The sequence below is a fragment of the Lagopus leucura genome, unplaced genomic scaffold (assembly GCF_019238085.1).
Source record: "Lagopus leucura isolate 7727_CA_CO unplaced genomic scaffold, USGS_WTPT01 Super-Scaffold_100004, whole genome shotgun sequence".
Lineage (NCBI taxonomy): Eukaryota > Metazoa > Chordata > Aves > Galliformes > Phasianidae > Lagopus > Lagopus leucura.
Window position 1 is genome coordinate 26,921,233 of NW_024962264.1, and position 20,962 is coordinate 26,942,194.

The window sequence follows — 20,962 nt, forward strand, 5'->3', positions numbered from 1 at the left end:
CTTACTTATGTACACAAATGTAACATACAGTGAATTGCTGGATTAATTTCTTTGCAAGAATCTTTCCTGTTTGCATTGGGGTAGTAATGAGGAATGTTTGTTTTACACTGACTGAGTAGAAATAGGGATTTTTGCATATTAACAGATATATATTTGGGATTTTGTGATAAATTTGTGATTTAGTGATGTACCATATCAAGATATTGTATAAAGTTAGAGACTTATTTGGAAATTATAACATCTTCATCCTGGCTATCTGGGGCTTTGAATGTTAGTGCCCCTGTGCATTGCCCCTTGATCTTCAGAAGGGTGATTCCCATGGCTGAGATATGCAGGGCTTGCAGCTCCAAATGGATCCATCCCACCATAGCTGGCATTGCTCTGGAAAGTCAGCTATTTCCAAAAAGAAACAGACAGCACCACACATTCTTTCCTACCTCATTCCTAGTGCTAGACTTTGGCAGCCCTTTTCACATTTGTTAAAGTTCATTTGAGTGAATAAACCTCAAAAGCATGAAAATTCAGAAAAATTTCAGCTACCTTTGACAATCTGCCAAGGCCCACAGTCCTTAAGCCTCCTAAAGGTAATACTGCTGAGAAGTGCAAGTTATAGGATAACGAGGAAAGTAAAAACAAGTGGGTCAGAGAACAAGCTTGCCTGAATTATCTTCACAGCTGCTAGCAAGCTCCTACTAAAGCCAGCAAATCTTCTGTTTCTGGCTGAGGTATCTAGCTAGAGGTACACACAGGTATTCTCCTAGCAAACAATCAGCATTGCCTTTGAATTTCCACTGAAATTCACTTTCTTCCTCTTCAGATGTTCTCTTCTGCTACCGAGAAGACTTAGTACTTTTTGAGAGAGGGGAAGATTAAATTACCTTAAGAAACAAGACTGATAGACTGGAGGGGTGGAAAAAAAAATTCTGTTCTCCAGGGTGGTTAAATTCTACTTTCAGGAAATGCCTCCTGTTAAACCTGCAAGCTGTACTAGGATGGGTCTGTAAACTATAAAAGGTCCACTTGTACTTGTAGCACGTGTATTTATTGCTTGAGGCAATCCTGTATTGAGAGTACAATTGAATAACAGGAAGGGCTGACAGTGTAAGTATTCCTGCTTTCTCTCCTTATTCCAAAGCAATAGGAGACACCCCTGAGGTATATGATGAATCGTTTCATTAAAGCACTGAAAAAGATTAGCTGCTTTTCATCTAGTACTACTCATTTCAGTTATGGAAGTGATGTCCTTAATTATCTGTACTTTGTAGGACGTTTACCCATGGAGCTGGTTTGGGGCTGTCTTTTCTGGGTGAAAACCTTCTGGAGCCAGATCTTAGTGCGAGCTTGCATGCAGTGAAATTTGCTCAGCCTTACCTAGCAAAGCCAATGTGCCAGACCTTCAAATTAAGGCTACCTGCAGTAGTGCTGAGTGTTTTTTTTAGTGCCTCAAAGCCTTGGGTTCATAGAATCATAGAACAGCTTGGGTTGGAAGGGTCTTCAAGGATCACGAAGTTGCAACCATGAAGTTGTAAACCCCTAGATCAAGTACTAGGTCACATTGCTCAGGGCCCCATCCAGCCTGGCCTGAAACACCTCCAGGGATGGGGCAGAACAATGGCAAACTGCAGAGTTATATATACCTGCTTAAATCTTGCTCAGAGAAAGATAGGTTGAGGTTCACCAGTTGTATGTGGAGCAGTGTCAGAACAGCATTCTGAACTGAAAATCTCAATCTGCTTTAATGTTCTTGTTTCTGTTAAATGAACATAGGGTTGATCAGAGCGCAGTATGTCTGTATGGTCACAGTTTGCTCCAGAACTGCAAGGATAAACACAGGAACAAACAAGGAGACAAATATTTCTACATCTATTTTCTTGTAGATATACACTCTTTTGTAGCAGGTGCATACTTAATTTTGCAAAAAGACCAAACTGAGAAGGGCCATACTCTGCTAGATACTGTCTGGTTTGATGTTCTGTGCTGAGGATCCTAGACTCTAGCATTAGGAGCTGGACAAGAGCAAAAATGGATTTAGCAGGTTAGGCAAGCAGTTTAGCAGAAGATCAAGAAGCACGCTACAGATTTTCTACTTCACAACTCAATTCCTTTCTATTTGTACCATTCCACCATCCCCTTCGCTGAACCATGAAGTCAGGAGAAAGCAAAGACTTGAACCTTGTGAAACTTTCCCATTTTAAATTGGGTTTGTCTCTTGAGAACATGTGCAGAACCAGTTCCTAGAAAGCCTCCACAAACACTGCTGAAGGATGGGATGGCCAGGACAGTACATAAGGTCAGCTTTCTTTGCCCCTTTGGTTGAGCTGTACCTAAAAAATGCCAGCTGTGCTGAATTAAATCAGCTGACTCACTTGCAGTTCACAGTGAATAAAAGGAGTGTATAATCAATAGATATCAAGATGTTATAATCACAGTATAATCAAGAGAGTTAGGCAAAGTAGACAATGATAACAAAAAGAGAATAAGGGGAAGAGCTTACCCTTTGGCTGAGCTCACCACAAAACACCAAGAGAGGCAATCTCCAGAAGAGATCCTTCCCCTCTGGTAGCCAGCTCTTAAATAGGTCTAGGAGAGTTGCAGCCTGGCTCCACCCCTTCTGGCAGCACAGGTGAATTGCCTTCAGCTGTGCTCCTCTGGCTGACTCATGGCTCGCCTCAGGTGATCGGTCAGAGGTTCAGGCCGTGACTCAGCAGTTCCCATACAAGGAGTAACTGAGCCATTTAGGCTCTAGTGCTTCTGATGTTCTGAAAGACCAAAGTCTGCTGATCCCCTTTTCCTGCTGGAGGAGCATTTAGATAACTGTTCAGTCTACAACATGTTTGGTAAACAAACTCGATGGATTGGGTGGCAGATTTAATTTAAGTAGAGGCATAGAGAGGTGTGCAATTATTAGTCAATTACACATCCATTAATAGGCTACTGCATTGAGCTATTAATCATTTGTGAAATTAATTCTTTCCCTTCTTTTTCTTTAAAGGGCAGATACAACTTCTAAAGAGAGGAATGCTTCAGGATATGCCTGTTGTCATTAGGGGTAAGTTTTGAACTCCCACGTACGGATGCATTTATCATGTTTATCCTCTAACCTTTTAGTCTTGTTGGAAGTATGGGGTGTCCATTGGCAGTACTGTTTTCTGTTATAGTTTACGTAGTTTTGATAATTATTGTCAGATGGATCTCTGTATTCTGAAGTTCCTGGAAAATGGAATAAGGCTAGTAACTTTTCTTGTTTTGTAGTCACATTATTATCTTATTATTCCTTTATTTCAGGCTTTTTTTATCTTCCCCGCTTCCCCCACCCCAGAAATATTAACGTAATTCAGAAGGTTAAAAACAAACCAACAAAAAAAGCTTTGAGAGAAAACTTCATTTGAGGACTTTTGTCAGTAATATTTATCTTATTCTCTTACCAGCAATAAGTTTTAATGGTAAAAAAAATTGCAAGTTCTAGATAGAGTGATATGGAGGGGACATTTAGATGACTGCCAGCAATTCCTTAAGCTCCCGCTGCTGGTAAAATCGTTTTTCAAGAGTCTTTCAGGCTTTCCTTGCCCCTTCACGTATCGTGCACAGCGACTGATCTCAGTATGGAGAGTAAATATCATCAGTGTCGAGGGGAAATGGAGATGTGTCACACATGTTTTTCTGTGGGGTGAATCCCAAGATTTTGGGGTTTCATATCTCAAAGAGACTTCCCTAGTTTCTCAGGTGAAAGGAAACAAACATTGTTTAAACTGTACTTGGCAATCTGTGATGAACAGCATTCAGAGGAGCAGAGGGCATGTTTTGGCTCTGCTCTCCACTGCATGCTACATCTTCACAAGAACAGGTCTGGAAGAGGTTATCTTTCTGAGTCCGGTCACCTGCTCACATCTGCTAGCCAAACTGATAGACCTAAACTTGAATCCCAGTAATGCTTCATGCTACCATTACATCCCCTGAGCTGCAGACCTGAACTAGAAAAGGCATAATGGTAAGTACATAAATGTATTTCAAAACCACAAGGGGAATGTTGCTAGGAGTTGTATATTGATAATTATTCTTAAAGCACGGGCAGAAATGGATGTTCATAGGAAAAATTAGAGGCATATCTTATTATTAAATGGTAAGCTATATGACATCCTTAAAAGGTCGAGGCCTTTCTGTTAAACAACATGTCCCATGTTTAAAATGGGCACCTAAGTACTGCTTCTGCTTGGGCAAATGTGAACTATTGATGCTGACAACTGCTAACAGAAATTAAGGTCAGAGCTTTGAAACACATTTGTGAAAAATCAGTGACCCCAATCCATAATGACTCTGCTATCTCAACCAGATCCAATTAGTGAGCTAAAAAAGTCAGAACTGGAAATTAACGAACTGCTGATTTGCATTCAACTTGCTGTTAGCCGGAACCCCCACACTCTATTCTACAAAGCTGTTCTCCAGCCTCTCCTTCCTCAGTCTTACACATAGCCAGGGTTGCCCACTCTCTGATGCAGAATCCAGCACTTGCTCTTGTTAAACTTCACGCAGTTTGTGATTGCACAGCCCTCCTAATTTGTGAAGATCTCTCTGTAAGGCCTCTTTACCCTCAAGGGAGCCAACAGCTCCTCTTAATTTAGTACAGTGTGCAAATTTACTCAGTGTGCATTCAAATCCTGCATCTAAATCATTCATAAAAACATTGAAAAGAACTGGCCCTGAAAAGTACCTTGTCACAGTCTGTTAGACACATCTACTGAGCTTAGTCCTTCACTCCTAGGTACCACAGGTTGTCTGTGAAACAAAAGTAATTGCCTCTTTGTGAGGGAAGGTGAGAAGGCATGAGATACAATTAATTATGATATATTCGGTATTTGATGAGTCTTTGAGTGCAATTGCCAAAAAAGGGCAGAGCTTTTTTATTAGTTATGGTTATGGCGCCCTTTGGCTCATTGACTAATTGTTTCCAGAATTTCCTATTCTCATCAAGTTGTCAGCCAGGACTTCCAGAAATGGCCTTTTACTACAGTTTGAATCATAGGAAGGCTGTCAGGCTATGAGAACTGGTACTTCCTGCACACGTGGCTATTCAAAGGATCAATCCATAGGCCACACATAGAAAAAGCAGCAGCACTTGCTTTTTGTGGGATAAAATACTGCTCTGAGTAACGTATTAGAAGATACATAAGGGAGACCATTTGGATTAGGGAGCTCTTGACATCAGATTTTTATATTAATCTGTCCTTGTGTAACTGATAGAGGCATACAGTTACAATAAAACATGCCAGAAAAGAGAATTAAATCAAAATGAACAGACAAGAAAGTGACAGAGTATTTGAAGATGATTAGGAGAGGAGGGATTCTGTGCCTCCAAGCTGTCTGCTGTTGCTTTGCCACTGCAAGAAGTGTTGAAAGCAGTGATAGTTCTATCCAGTCCTCTCCCTTTCCATTCATGTCCCCATTTGCACTGGGTGCTTGGCTGCCTTCACATGTCACAGGTACTTCTGAGAGGGTAGGTTAAGGAAGGTGAACTTGGAACATGTTAGAACTCTTTAATTCAAAACTAACAAAATCTGAGAGACATCTGGACTTTAGTTTCTAAAAATCATTATTCTCAAGAAAGCCCAGAATTCACGCGGACAGAAGACTCCTTCTGACGCATTTCAGAAAAATTCTGATGTGTGTCTGTGCTCACCATTAACCAAACACCAAATGAGGTATGGTGTTAATTTTGCCCCATGCCAGACTGGCAAGAGCTATTTTGAGTACTGTTAGTTAAAAGACCTTTCCTTTTTTTCTGTTTTTTTTTTTTTTTTTTTTTTTACCTGCCTTCCTCTATAATCAGGCATGTAATGCATTTTGCCATGGAGATGTGGCCTATTAAACCTTATCCACAGCTCCCTTTGTGTCTCTGTAGCTCTCTCCTAATAGCACCTAGTGGTTTTTAAGCCTTTGGATAGAAAGAAGTGCATGACAGGCTGCATGAAGAATAGTTTAAAGCAATAGAGGAAAGAGGAAGAGTTGTAGTGGATGACCAGATCCATTCAGTGCCTACTGTCCAATTCCTTTCATACCGCTTCAACAGTTCTTGAAGAGTTTTTGCAGAAAAACTGCAAAAAAAAAAAATTGGTTCTGGCAAGAGGCAAATCTGTCTGCAGAGGAAAAATCTACGTCAAGAGGATTTTCACATTTATTTTCTGTTATTGGCTCATTGCACTGGGCCTGAACTCTGTGTGAGGAGGGCAGACTCGCAGCATAGTTGTTCATGAGGTAGGACTGTAGCATTTCTGCTCTTCAGAATCTCTTCTCCATCCTGGTGATACTTAGTTGGTGATTAAGCATGAAATGGCATTTGGTTCCAGTGTGATTTGTTACCCTGTCATGCTGTTATCTCTAATAACTTCCAACAGTTACATACTGCACTCAGGAAGGCTAAGAGCTAGGAATCAGGATGGTCGTTGCATGCAGGATGGCCAACAGCTTCTTGTTTGCACTGAAACTTCTGTATGGATCTTGATCAGCTAAGCATCTGGTTCTGCAGGCTCTTTTTTTCTCTGAGGAAAGTAGCTGGTAAGCTTAGATTAACCTTTTTGGTTTTACATGCTGTATCAGAACAGAGCTGGCCTCTGCTCTAGCCTTCAAGATATGCTGAGAAGTTATCATTTTCTAGCTATTCATGTTAGAAATGCGCAAGCAGCCCATTTCATTTGCCAGCATCCAATTCATTTAATTTGAATTGTCATTTCATGTTAGCTACATAACTACACGTCCCCAGAGTGGGTGCAGTGCCTTCATAGTTATTCAGGTAAGAAATACCTTGCAATCTTACCCACTGGGTGTTGCAATCAATTTTATCAGACATGTATGTAGCCTGACAGGTGCCTTGATTGCACCTTGAACAGAACGCAGTCCCCTCACCCTGCCTCCCATCCCTTTGTTTCTGTCATTCATTTCTTTAAGCAATTTCACAGTTTTACTGGAACAAGAAAACTGGAGACGAGGACTGATTTCTGCTTTGACATGCAAGTGAATACTTTCCTGTCTTATACCGCACAGTAGGTTTCAAGGAAAGTGAATCTCTTCCTCTTTCCTGAGTAGTTCCTCCCCTAGCTGTTAGATGTTGCTATCATAATGGAGTCATCCAAGACTTAGAGGAACAAAAGACATCAATTTATTGAGAGCTTTCTTAACAAGAACTATTACTCTAGTTGGAAGTAAAATTGGCTAATTTGCTAATTATGATTAATAAGCTTTACAGGTAAGACAGTCTTGGGCAGTGGCTATTACGAAGTGTAAAATAAGTGACAGCTTCTGGCTTTGGGATTTCCTCTGTTCCTTTGTTCCTCTCCTCTGTTTTCCAGGCCATGCTAATTTCAATTGACAGATAAAAGGAAGCAGGGAGACACCAGCTTGTATCTTACCTTCACAGGATAAATTGGTGTAATCTCCCAATTTCCTGTATCAAGCTGGAATCACTTGCTCACAGGCCAAGTGTTCAGCTAATAAACACTCCTGGGCCCTCGCATTCGAAGGCAATCAACTCCAAAGAAATGCTTTCAAATGTCCACAAAGCAGTACTGATTGCCTCACGTTGACATGAGACACTCCTTACCAGTCTCAGTTCCCCAAATATGTAATTGTGCTCACTCTTTGGTCTACTCTGTTACTTCCCAAGACCATGAGCCTCTGAAGATGCATCAGACCATGTAGACTTCCCTGGCCACTGTTACAAGCTGCCATGCAGGAACTGCAAGTGGTCTAAAAAGTTCAGTTTTTATATAAGACTGTGTCCCAATTATCAATGTTCTATTTAGGGTAATATAAGACAAAAAGAACCATCGTGAATGATTCATTCAGATAATAGTCCAACGTAGTGTAGTATCTCTATTGATACCGAGTCTGCTTCCTCATCTCTATAGGCTCTTCTTTTGTTTCTCAGTTTCAGGACCATGATTTTTAGCCGCTTCTGCCATCTCTGTTTAACATTTCTCATACCAAGAGTGACAGCTTCATCTTGGAGATGAGGCAGCATGTGGTCAGGTTACCAGTGAAATAATAATGAATCTTTAGTATTCTGAAGTATTCAAAAGCACAAAAACTAGCAGAACTTTTAACTACCATCAGTTTGACAGGTAAGCAAACTCAAATTTTTGAGTTTTTGAGCTATTCTACAGGCAACTAGGAGAAATCTCTGAATTAGTTGCCCTTATCCTTAAGGCAGATTTCAACTTCCATGACATAAATGGCATACACTGCTGCAAGTGTGGAACATGCTGAAGATAACTTTATGTTACAAGAACTCAGTGAGCCAACTGGGATAAGCGACTCCTGGATCTGTTGCTTGAGAGTAGAGAAGGCCTTGTTGGAAGGGTGATGCTAGATCATAGCAGTGGTTACGACATTCTTATTTTCAAAATTCTTGCTGTAATGAGAAAAAATGGTCATCAGAATTGCTACCTTTTATTTTAAGAGAGCAAACTTTAAGCTACTTGGGGAGCTAGTTAGCAGCATCCCCTGAGAATCTGCTCTAGAGGATTTAGTAGGGCTATGAGAACTGGTCACTTTAAAACCCACCTTTTAAAAGCCCAGGAGCAGGTGTTCCCATTGTGTTCCAAGTCAAGTAAGTGGGGCAGAAGACCAGCTTGTCTGAGCAGGGAACTGCTGGAATGTGGGCAGGAAGAAGAAATACGATCTCTGGAAATGTGGTCAGATTCACATTTTCAGATTCACAGATTACAGAACTATGGTTCACATCTTTAGGGAGAACACAAGGAAAACGAAAGCTCAACTTGAACTGACACTGCCCAGAGTGGAGCCAGACAACAAAAGAAGGCTATTTTAAGTATGTCAACAGCAAGAGCAAGTTAGTGGATTTTACAGCAGGACCCCTCTCAATTACATGCCAAAGGTCTTGGGAGTCTGGGGAGGTCCCCATTGGCAAGAAATCAGACAGTGTTTTCCTCATTTACAGAAAGAGCACAAGAGAAGACACTGGAATTACAGACCTGATAGCCTGGGAATCATTTTTAAAGCTGACTTTCATCCTTGCTAGTGTTCAGTGTGTTCAAACACTGATTACCCCATTAAAAGCAAGAGATACTTATGTTTCCTTCATTGCAAAAACTTCTGGAGTTGTTGCTTCCTCCAGAGAGAAACCATCTACATAGGAAAATGATTCTGCTCTTTTATTCTGTCACAGAATGCATAATCAGTGCTGAAATTCATGTAACCGCTGCAGAATACATAGATACAGACCTGAACAATATGATCATACTGAGACAGTATTTGAGGTTTTTATCTTCCATCGGTGCTTAATTTCCTTTGATTATGACCTGTCAATTCTCCTCAAGTGATTAAATTACTCGCTCTTCTTTTTATAGATCTTTTCATACTTGTGAAACTAAAAGAGTTCTCTGAACTGTAAAGCAGATATCTGCTCTACATGAGCCCTGGCAGGGAGATGTTTTGCTGCCAATTTGCACTCTGCTTGGTTAGAACTTTGCATCTCTCATTTAGCAGGTTGGGAGGTAAGCATTTTGGTTTTAAACAAAGAATAAACAAAAAGATGAATTTGCTCCAACTGCAGGAAAAAAGTGTCTTCCAGCAGAAGGCCCCTGGGAACTGAAAAAAAGATGACGTGTGCTTTGCATGGTGTGACAGCAGGAGCGGGGCGTTTGGCTGCAAAGAGAGGAGCATATGGCAGAAGAAGCGAAGGTAGTTGCTGAATGTCCCATTCTCAGGTCACTGTTCGTGGGCATTTACAGGAGGAAAGCAGTGATTAAGAGATGGATGAAACCTATTCAGAAGCACTTTTAAAAAGTCAATGGCAATAGTTCATTGCTTATAATGGAGAAAAGAGCCAGAACTGCTTCCCAGTGCAGCTAGAAGCCAGTATCTCATGCTAATACAGAAATCAGAAAGGAAAGATAAGGGAAAAGAGGGAGTGGAAGGAAGTGGAAGAATGAAAAAGACAGATGTTTTTAATGTCCCTTTTTTTAGTTGTTGTTTTGGTTTGTGTTTTTTTGTTGTTGTTTGTTTTTGTTTTGTTTTTCTCCCATGGAATGTGTGATACAATTAATCTCACTCCAAGGGAGCACTCCCAACTGCTGAGCAGGGAGATAGAAGCTGCAGCTCCAGGAAGTAAGCTCTGCTAACCCATTTCCCAGAGCAGAGGTGCTGGCAGGACATGACTCAAACCCAGCAACTAAGAATTAGCCAGTGTTAATTAATACAAATCTGAAAGGGGTCTTTGAATGAGTAAATTTGTCAATATGAGGCAGGGCCAGATTTCAGCTGCAAATCACATACTGGGTTGAAAGCAAGCAAACAGCCTTGCTGAAATGTGAGCCTGTAGGAGGGAGCGGAGGAGGTGTTTGGTGTGCTGCTGAGCAACAGTTGCCTAAATTATTTGTATTTATTTTACTTGTTTATTTCTGTCTTCTTTATTTTTATTCCCCTGCTTGAAATAATCCACAGTCTGGTAAAGTACCCTGGGGCCCATTTAACAACTGTAATGCCATTTGTAAGATGGGTTGGCTCTTTTATTTTTTACTTTTTATTATTTTTAACAGTTTCTTATCATTCTTGGCTCTAGAAATAAGTCATGCTGAATTTAGGCTGAGTCAGGGAATTACTTAATTGCCTCTCTTCAACAAAATGGTGCTTAGGGAACCTTACATCCCTTACTGTTGCCGCTTTTCCAGAAGGATTGCCTTCGTTGCTTATCTGTCTGCTCTGCATGGAAATGAGGGGAGATGATTTGCAGAGTCAAAGCTGTTATAAAAATAAGATTGGATTCGTCTGCATACCATTTCATTGGAAACTGTATATAAGCTACTGCAAATTTTAATGAGGGTGCTCTCTCCCTCTCATTTCTCGAAGGGAGGAGAGTTCTCATGGTCATGAGTGATCTCAAATATTGTACGTCTGCCCTGGCCCTGTTTTTACCTCCAAGTAACTTTTGTGACACTGTCTAACTAGCCATGCCCACGAAAAACATACTTGGACAATTAAGACATTTTATAATACAGAATGTAGCCTTTAATTAAGTGTTAATATTTGTCCCTTATTTTTTGCACTTATTTTCCACCTCTCTCCCTGTTCTATTTCTTGCTCATGGAAAGCACAGTCACTAGTGGATCTAACACAGATATTTGCGGGCTTCAGGTTCAATGAGAAATCAAACTTGTGTGGATTATTTTATTCGTAGCCTAACACATTTGAAGTATTAATGTTCGTAGTTACAGTTTTAGACTTGTTGCTCACTTTTGTAAGTTAAGATTTGCCAATTTACCACACCTTGCGTGTTGCAATACTTAGTGCATTTTGTGACTTGTACCAGCTCATCCTAGTTCACTAAAATCTGAGCAATGAACCCTCTTCAGTTTCTCTAAAGTTTAGACCTTGTGGGAGCAAACATGCATCTTGAAGTGCAAGTGCGATAATACAGGTTCCTAATTAAGATTTATAAGTTAATATTAATGCTTTCTGTTTGGAAAATCTATACTAATGGAGACATGTTGGTATGTGATGTATATATAAAATCAGATTTTAATTTCTGTGTCTGAATGGTATACAAGCTTCTAAGTCTGAAAATTTCAGTGTTTTGTTAAATGAAGATGAGGGGAAGCCACTCCTCCAGTCACACCAACCCATCATTCTCCCTGCAAAGATACTGGTGCCCAGGGACTGGGGTCTCTGCCCACGCTAATGAACACAGTTGTCACTTTCCCCTCTGCACCAGTAGTAAAGTTGAACATGTGTCCCAGACATACATATAGGGCACTGACATGGCTGGTCTTACAGCCACAGTGCTGTTATCAACATCACCTGTCACATCCCACTGTGTGATACTGCACAGGGTTATTGGAAAAGATTATTGCAGTGTCATCATATGACATTCCAGAATGCACTTCTACCTCCAGGTTTGTGAAGTCTGAATGGTTTGAATACCATTTTCCTTCACACCATTACATTATTATTTGTTGCTCTATATCTATGAGTGGGCTGCCGCATAGAAAAAGGGCTACTTACCATCAAAGGCAGACTTGATGTAATGATGAGTCTTAAAGGAGAGATTTAATTTTCTCTGCCTCAGTGGCTTTTTGGTCTTTCTTGCACTATCATTATCTTATAGAAATTTCTTTCTAATTAAAGACAGTGGACTTTTTTTTTTTTTTTGTATTTCATGTAGCTTTTGCCTCGGGAAATGTGAGCTGAAGAAAGCTTTATCCTTTATTACAGGGAACTTCAAAATACAGAAAAATCAAATTGCTAGCTTAATTACTAGTACAACTTACATTTGAATAGTCATCTTATGCAGATACAAGACATGATTATTTCCTCACAATGCCTCATCTCTGTGTAGCAATGCATAGTGTTTTGCATCTCAGTGTAGCATTTGGGAGCTTTTATTTTTCTCCTTTTTTCTTCTAAAATAGCTGAGCTTTTTCTTTGAAAATAGTTTCCATTTCAAGGAGTGTGGACAAGGGAAACGTCCATATGCAATGAGGAACCAAATCTGGGAGAGGAATTGCTGTGCAAGCTCACTCGTCTTAGAGTAATTCAAATTACTGCACAAAAGGCACATTCACTTTTGCAGAGAGAAGGTGGATCACCAATTCTAAGAACATTTATTATAAATTAATGTTTCCAAACAGCAGGGGAGAAGTCAGAGGGTTGGGGAGCGGGGAGTGAGGTTTTGAAACAGAGCCAAAGCCTCCTGTGGGCACATTAGGGACTAGAATCACACTGTCCGTTCTCTTGATCTTGCCATTTACTATGTGTTGGCTGATTAAAGTTTGTTTTACAGAACAAACCCATCCCAGCAACAGCACCAGCCATTGGAAAGGAAACTTTGCTGTGAAAATCAGAAGGAACACATGGAACAGCAGGGTGCAGGGCAGGAAGTGGAAAGGCAATTTTGCCTTTTCTGCGGTACTGTGGTCGTTGGCAACTGGAGATGTACCCAATCACTGAGCAGTAAGGTAGGCACATCCTTTGGGATATATGGCACTGTTCAACAAGTTGCTTTGAAGAATTATGGAGCAAAGTTGATAGAATTTAGAAGCTCATATCTCACTGAGAACTGACAATACTGTCTTGTCCTGAATCTTTTAGAAAACTGACTCCTTGGTTTTATTAAAGTAGAGTTAATCTCTTTGCAGGGGATTGTTGTTAATTCTGTAGGCACATATCATCTACCTTTGGGGTGCTAAGGAGGAATTGTTCAGAATTCACTGAATCACGAGGTAATCTATAGCATTTCTCTGTGTATAATCAATGAATATACGGATGTTGTAATTAAAAAATATACAAGGAAATTAGGCTAAACAGGTTATCATGCTAAAGAACAATGGATGGAAAGCTTACCAATGTCCTGGGCTCACTGAGAAGACTCCAAGAGGAGTGATCTCCAAAAGAGATCCTTTCCCAGTGGTAGTCAGCTCTTAATTGGGGTCTAGGAGAGGTGGAGCCAGGCTCCACCCCTTCTGGCCAACTCACTGCTCTTCTCAGGTGGTCAATCAGCGGTTCAGGCTGTGATTCAGCAGTTCCCATACACTCTGTATACTTTCCTATCTGATGCTGGTTGCTAATAAATGATGTCATAACAAGTATGTTGTTGCATTATGAGCTCCCAAACCAGTCCATTCAGCTCTGCTCTGTGAGATGCTGTCTGATTTGGGTGACAAATACCGGAGAGAGAACCAGTATGCTTCTTAAAGGATTTATGATCCTAGGAATTTGATGCCTTGGTATTTTGATGCTACTTTTAAAGCAAGAACATATTCATTACTTCTAATCCATTTTCTCTTTTTTTTTTTTTTTTTTTTTTTTTTTTTCCCTACCAAAAAAAGTGTGAAAGAATTGGAAAAGGTTCAGAGAAAAGCAGCAAATTGGCATAGGGTAGCTTTTGTCTGACAGATGATCACATGAGCACAGTTGTTCAGTCAGGAAACAACTGAGGGAGAAAAACAAATGTTGTCTCTAAAATTACAGGTGGCCCAGAAGGGGACCTACTGAACACAGTCTTTTCCAGAATGCTGCACAAAGCAAATAGGAAAAAGACATCAAATTGCTGGAAATATGGCTCCCAAGTATTAGCTGGCTAAGCTATGGAATTCTTTTGAAAGATGTCCTCAGTACTAAAAATTGATGTGGGCTCGAGATGTTGGAAATTCAGTTAGTTCTTGAAGAAGCAATTCACTGATGATTGCTTACTAATACATGGAAACCCACCTCTGAGTTAGGCATCAGTAAGTTATTTCCCTACTACTGTAAGGTAGAGTGCTGTTTTCTGCCTGCATAAGCAGTGTATTTTTTATTTGCTCTTTACACACAAGAGTGTACATTCAAGAGAAGGCGTGTAAAGGCATTATATGGTTTTAATATGTAGAGACATATTATCCACTGAAATCATACAGTTTTATTCTACAGATACAATATGATGTAAAAAGAATTATGTAGCTTTTTTAAACATAGACTTTATCCTGTTGTACCCATGAAAAGAGGGTGGTTGACTTGTGACCAGCAGGTATCGGCTACCTCCTGCTACCAGAGTTTTATAATCCCTGCTATCCATCTGCACTAGAAGAGAACATTATATCCTGGAATCTCTTTCTTTCTTTCTTTTCATTGCCAAATCTTCAAACCTGCAAATCTGCAGCTAGCAAAACTACCCCACTGCCATGTATCAACAGCAGATACTGCTAAGAAGATGTACCTTCTTTTACACTGCTGATGGCAAGCATGTGCAGTCTATGATATGGCCAAAGGCTTTCCAGTATTGAAAGTGATATTTCAGTCTTTTTTATCCTTCTAAATTAGACAGAAAATTCTATGTATTCCATCGTTCTATAAAAGGAAAGTTCCAAATAATCAGAATCACAAAATGGTAAAAGAAAAGAAAAATCAATATATCTTGTTTTCTCGTAGAATTTTTTTGTCATAGGTTTGAAAAATACATTACAGATCAGTATTTTTTCACACTAAAAAGTGAGGCCTTCTCCTAGAATATGTGTAAATGTAACCATATTTCCAAAGGTAGAAAAATGTATCCATTTGGAAATGGATTTTTCCACTGAAACTGAGTCAACATTTGTTTTATAATTTTGTCTTTTTATTATTCATGACCTCAAAAGAGTGTATATGACATTTAGCAGGTACATCTCCACTGATAAGCGTTTGCATTATTAGACTCTTTCACAGGTTTTTTGCACATTTTGATTGAGACCTTTGAAACATCCCTATACACTGAAGTGATTTGGAAGTGTTTTCATCTCAGCACTAAGCATCTGTGGAAGTGCCCGTTAATTGGTTTGGGTTTTAGTTTGATGGCCTTTCCGGATATTCCTCAGAAATGAAATGGGCAATGTCAGATCTTTAGCCATAATGAGTTTCTAGAGAGTGTTCTTCGCTTCCTACCTTTTCTTCGCTGTTATGCTCCTTCTCTCTTGATTTTTAAAGATATTTGCGGGCTGAACTTTTAAGTCAGACTACCTGTTTATCTTTCTCTATCCCCTGTTTTTTGTTTTGTTGTTGTTGCTGTTGTTTATTTTCTGGCATGCTTTGTTCTATTTCAGGCTTAGCTGCAGCTCTTTTTTAGTTTTTAGACAAATTTTTGTGAGCACTGAAGTATATTTTCTTCTAGTTTCTACTGTAAGAATTTCTCTACATTCTTTAACCGTCATTGAACAGCAGCTGTTTGTTTTACTTCATTTCAAAAATTCTTTTCTGAATATTGATTTTACATTGTCTTCAGGAATGACCATCCTACTGACATGCGGAGTCAAACTCTGTAACCCAAATAAGATTACAAAGCAGGTATGGTTTAATCAGTGCTGCGCAGATACCGGGTGCAAGGAGGATCGTTCCTCCTAACTTGCACACTGTCTGGAAACATCGTCTGGAAACATCGTGCTACAGATATAGGCCAAACTAACACATAATCAATAGTTTTCCCAGAATTCAGATACATATTCATTACACCCCTGAGAGTTCATTAGCATGCAGACCCTTCCCTCTTGCGCGCGTGTAGTGGGTCGTGGGATGAAGTTTTCCTCGCAAAGACTTCTGATCTTTCTCGCTGTAAACTTCTGACCTTTCAGTGGGGCGTCCCCCCCAAACTGGTTTCTTCTTGCCCTGTGGACAACTACCACCTCCCTCCCAAACGTCCTCGGGCTGTTCTGAAACCCTTATCTTTATAGCCTTCATCTCCCTCACTATCCCAGACCCAGTGTCTGCCATCCCTTATTTTTCTAACAAGCTCTATGTTCTTGCTTCTATAAACTAACTATTCCCCTTCGTCCCCCTTATTCTCAGTCACTGTGAAGCCTTCTTGCCTTTTTACTTTCACTTATGGGGCCTTTCTCACCTTTTACTACAGGCTGTTTTCCTTCCAGAATTAGATTCAGTTGTTTTCTTGAAAAAGCACAGTGTGAAAGTTTTGAGTAGCCTCTGTAGTAAAACTGAATAGTATAATGATAATTTGGACCGATTCAAAGTTGCTTGTGATACCAGTCATGTTTTGACCCCAGTCCAGTATTCAACAACTTTCAGTTTACACAGTCTAGTGCCAGTGCTGCAATCTTCTCTCTTCCTTGTATGCAAATAGAGATTTTATGCATCTTTGCTGCAGCCTGTGGTGTCATTTTTTTAATTGCAACTTGGCCACACTTTTGTGGTCAGGTATTATGATTCTTATAGGTTCCAGAAGCACCTGTGTGATACAGTAGCTCTGTTAGGTTCTGTGACCATCCCTCTGATGTGAAGGTGGCTTACTTCTGCCCGTTGTCTCCACCCCACAAAGAAACAGTGCTCAGCATTTAATTAAGGGAGGTTATAATTATGGAGCACTTCATTTTATGCACATTCATATATATTTTTTTTTTAGAGTTGTTTTCATATAATGTCAAATATTTGTATTGAAAAGGATGAATTCAACGAATTCTGGGATGACTGAAGTCTCTGTATTCAGCTCTGAGTGATGAGTGAAGATTTATAAGAAATTCAGAATTCACTGTTATTCTGAAATGCCACGCAGAAATGATTTCCAGCTCTTCTAGAAGTAAGGCTAGGAAAGCAGAGGTCATGCAAATGAGTTGTGATTCCTGACATAATCATAATAGTGATAAGACAAGAGGTAATGGCCTCAAGTTGCTCCAGGGGAGGTTCTGGTTGGATGTTAGAAAAAATTTCTTCTCAGAAAGAGTAGTAAGATATTGGCATAGTTGATTTTGGTTTGGTTTTGTTTTTTTTCCCCAGCCTTTATGATTCTATGATCTAAGGAACCTTGTCATCTTGTATCAGAATCCAATACTGTCTGACAAGTTTCCCCCCAGAATTGAAGATGGGCTGTATGTGAGAGGGACCATGCCCAGGTGGACTCAGAGATCTATATGGGAAAAACATCTATGTGCTTGCAAAAATATACTGTAGTCTACAAACATGGCAAAATGTCAATCCCTTGGTATGTCTGGAAATCATAATTATAAACTCATGCTGTTTCCATGTCATATAAGGCTGGCCTAGAGGCACTTTGCACTTGACCAGATTGTGACAGCAGTGCTTTTAAAAGGCTGTTAAACCAGGGGAGCCTGAATGCTATTCAGATTTTGTGTTGTGATGATGCCTAAGCCTTTTTGACCAAGGAGAGAATCTACTAAGCCAAGAGTGAGATTGTTGCTTTTCTAAATAATTTTTGGTGTAACCTGCATGGTAAAAGATGTGCCTCCATATTCTACGGAGTATGGGGCAAAGTGCTTCAAGCAGAGACCCAGCAGAGTCCTGAAACCACTGTCTTTCCTCAGCTGCAACACTTCTTTTGACATCAGCCCAATTTCTTGGATGAAGACATGTCTTTGCAGATTGCTTTGAGATAAAAGTTTCTGTAGTATTTATCATCTCTAATGAAGCTAAAAGTGTTATCTGGGTATTGATACACAGCCACTCATATAATGTAACACAAATGGAATATAGGCTATTTCTCTTTTTATATATGCAGACTTTTCTAAAGTTTCTGTAAAACCTATAGAGGAGACTGTTCCCTTAAGTCACTGAAGATCTGTTTATTTTGGTCATATATGGTCATATTTTGGCCTTTTTTGGTTGTAATACTTAAGAGGTACTATACCATATGAGTATACCATACCATATACTATACCATATGGGAAATGTGGAGGTTGGTGGCTCTGCTTGCGGTGGGGGGATGGAGCTTGATGATCCTTGAGGTCCCTTCCAACCCAAGCCATTCTATGATTCTATGAAATGGGAAGAGGGGCTGCATACCTTGTTACTTTCCATTGTATTGTTTCATTACCTAGGTTGAAGAATCATTTTGAAAACAGAAAGGTAGATGATCCTTGGTTAAGTTTGTCTGAATTTCTTAGGGAGAGCAAAAGCTGACAGATAAAAAAGGTAAGACCAGTTTTAAATGCTGGTCTATCACACGTGATCCCTTGAGTTTAACAACACATATATGGTTGCTTTGGAACAGAGCAGTAAATCCCAAAGCTGACTTAAAGGGAAGGTCTCCTCTGGTGGAATTTTTGAGAGAACAACCATGCCAGGGAATGGTGTCTCTGTGTAATATCCAGATGTTAATTGGAGAGGTTTTCATTTATTCACAGATGTTAGCACCTCCTTGTCTTTTAGTTTATTGAACACTCGTATTCTTTTGTTCCCATTAACTCTATTTGTGTCAGTTCATGATATTTAGAAGACTAGCTTAATTTTCAGATTTCTTCTAAAAAGAAAAATACACACAGATAAGCATCTGAAGGCAAAAACTCTTTTCCATGCCATTTTCTGTGAAAAGTCACCTTTTAGAGAACTACATTTACAAGTATTTAAGTTGTGCTTACTAGACCTCCAGTAATCTAAGCTGGCAAATACACATGAAAGCAGGTTGAGCAGAAAATTTATGTTTAAGGAGTTTGTGAAATTGTTGTTGTGAAATAGTGTCTGCTGAAGACAGTCACGACTCTTGTATGTTGGGTTGTTGTTTTTTTTTAAATTGTGACCCCCTTGGAATAGAAGGACTTAAAGGCACAAGTGCGTCAAATGGGATCTCAGCATGGAATTTTAGTTTGCTTTGCTTCTCTTGAGAGAGTGGGTGTATTTCTGTGACGTGCTTTTGTTTGGATCAGCTGTAAGGGAGAGAATGAGTTAACACCTAGCGAAAAACAGCACTGTAATAGGCACGTTCCTTGGTGATCTTAGGAATAAGCACATCTTGTTAGTCTCCCTGGTACAGTGTGTACAAACTAGTATAGTTCCAGGGGGAGGTTCAGTACTTCCACTGAGGTTTTAGCAGCTCAGTTTTTTGACTTTGAATCACCTTGGCACAGTCCCTGGTGCATCTACTGCAAAATCAGCATTTATTGAACTGTTCCATCTCTAAGCAAAGGATTTCTGAATCCTATGCTGTATCTGTGGCATTTTTATTTAGGATTAAAGTGCAGCTTTAAAGTAGCTTAAATGTTGGTATAAAGATCCCCTGCATGGACCCCCATTTCTACAGTGGCTTGAGCTTCATAATGAAATGTGAATCGTGGGGTGGGATATGGATTGCAAAGTTAAGCTTCTGTAAGTCCATGCAAAAACACTTAAAAATAGCCAACAGGGTAATTCATTTTGTTAACCATGAAGATAATGTTCCTGATGAAGCTATCTGAAGGCTTAGCATGGTGTAAAAGTGAAACAAAACATATTAACGAGTGTCACTTGTCAGGAAAGATTCTAATAATGGAAACGGGAAAAAAAAAAGGCAATAACTACATCTGTAAAAAGAAACATTTCTTAAAATTGATCTGCTGGGCAACACTAAATTTCAAAAATTCAATAATTGTAAAGTTCATAGATCAATACTAAAGGAAACATAGTAATATTCTCATTTGAATTATTGACGTATGAGAAATTTCAAGTCTAAATTGGCTTTTGATTAAAGGAAAATCAGGGAAATATCCCATACAACTCCCTCAGATTGCAGCTGAAGCTGAAAATAGACATCTGTGTAGTTGGAAGTAGGTTTGCAGTAGGTTATCATTCTTGTTAAATGCTTCTTTGGTACGAGATAAGAGTGCTTTTTCCTGAGTTAAATTTCTGTTGGCTTTGAAAATATTAATTCTTTTCACTTTCAAGAACAAAAGGTGTCAGACTATGGATTGAGGAAGAGACCTACAAATGCAACTGATTCCAGACTTCCCCACTGTAGAAGAAATATGAACAAATAAGAGCTCAACAGCTGATTCCAAACCCTCAGTATGAAATGTTATGATTTGTGAACATAGAAAGATGGACTGAAGGGTCCTTTCAGTTCTTTAAAATCTGTGTATCCCTAATTTAATTCCCATATAGTCTAGTAGTTATGGAGTCTCCATAGAACAATGCATACTAGCTATACTAACATGGGCACTAGCTGTGATATTTAATGCTCTGTCCATTGCCCCCTTCTGACTTCACCCAACCCATTGTGTGAGGATTGTTGTTAATGGTGTAACATCTTACATCTGAAGTGTTTTTGCTGTCCATCTTCTCTGCTAATGACTTCAGCAAAGGAATGACTTCAAAGCTGGGAAGGACCTTCTTTCAAATCTTGAAAAGCAAAGCCATGCAGCCCAGCAGGTTTCTGTCTCTTCAAAGTGATTACTAAGGTGTCTAGCAGAGGACATGGAGAAATGCAATCTACAGCTTTAGCTGTAGCTGTGAAATTTGAAACTTAAAAACAGACAGTAATCTTCCAGTCAAAACTATTATAAAATAGGAAAACTTTCCACAAGGAAAGAGAAAGTAAAAGGCAATGGTTATATCATTGTTTCTGTAATGACATCTTATGAAAGAATGTATTTCTTCCCATTGCAAGCATAAAGGAATCTGTTCTGGGATTACCATCTTTGATTACCAGCCTTGGGCATAAGCTGAAGCCTGGATTTCTTTTTCAGGTGAACTTTGCTTCTTCAGCAAGTGTTTCTGACATGTCTGAGTC

General features: G+C 39.6%; 1 long non-coding RNA gene across 1 annotated transcript in view; it reads left to right on the forward strand.

The window, feature by feature from the left end:
- LOC122180003 overlaps positions 1-20,962 on the forward strand; it is a 210,224-nt gene that overhangs the window by 179,248 nt on the left and 10,014 nt on the right. The window contains exons 9-11 of the long non-coding RNA XR_006178893.1: positions 2,993-3,049; positions 9,566-9,693; positions 12,791-12,965. This is a non-coding gene — a long non-coding RNA (uncharacterized LOC122180003). The remainder of the gene's footprint in view (positions 1-2,992; positions 3,050-9,565; positions 9,694-12,790; positions 12,966-20,962) is intronic.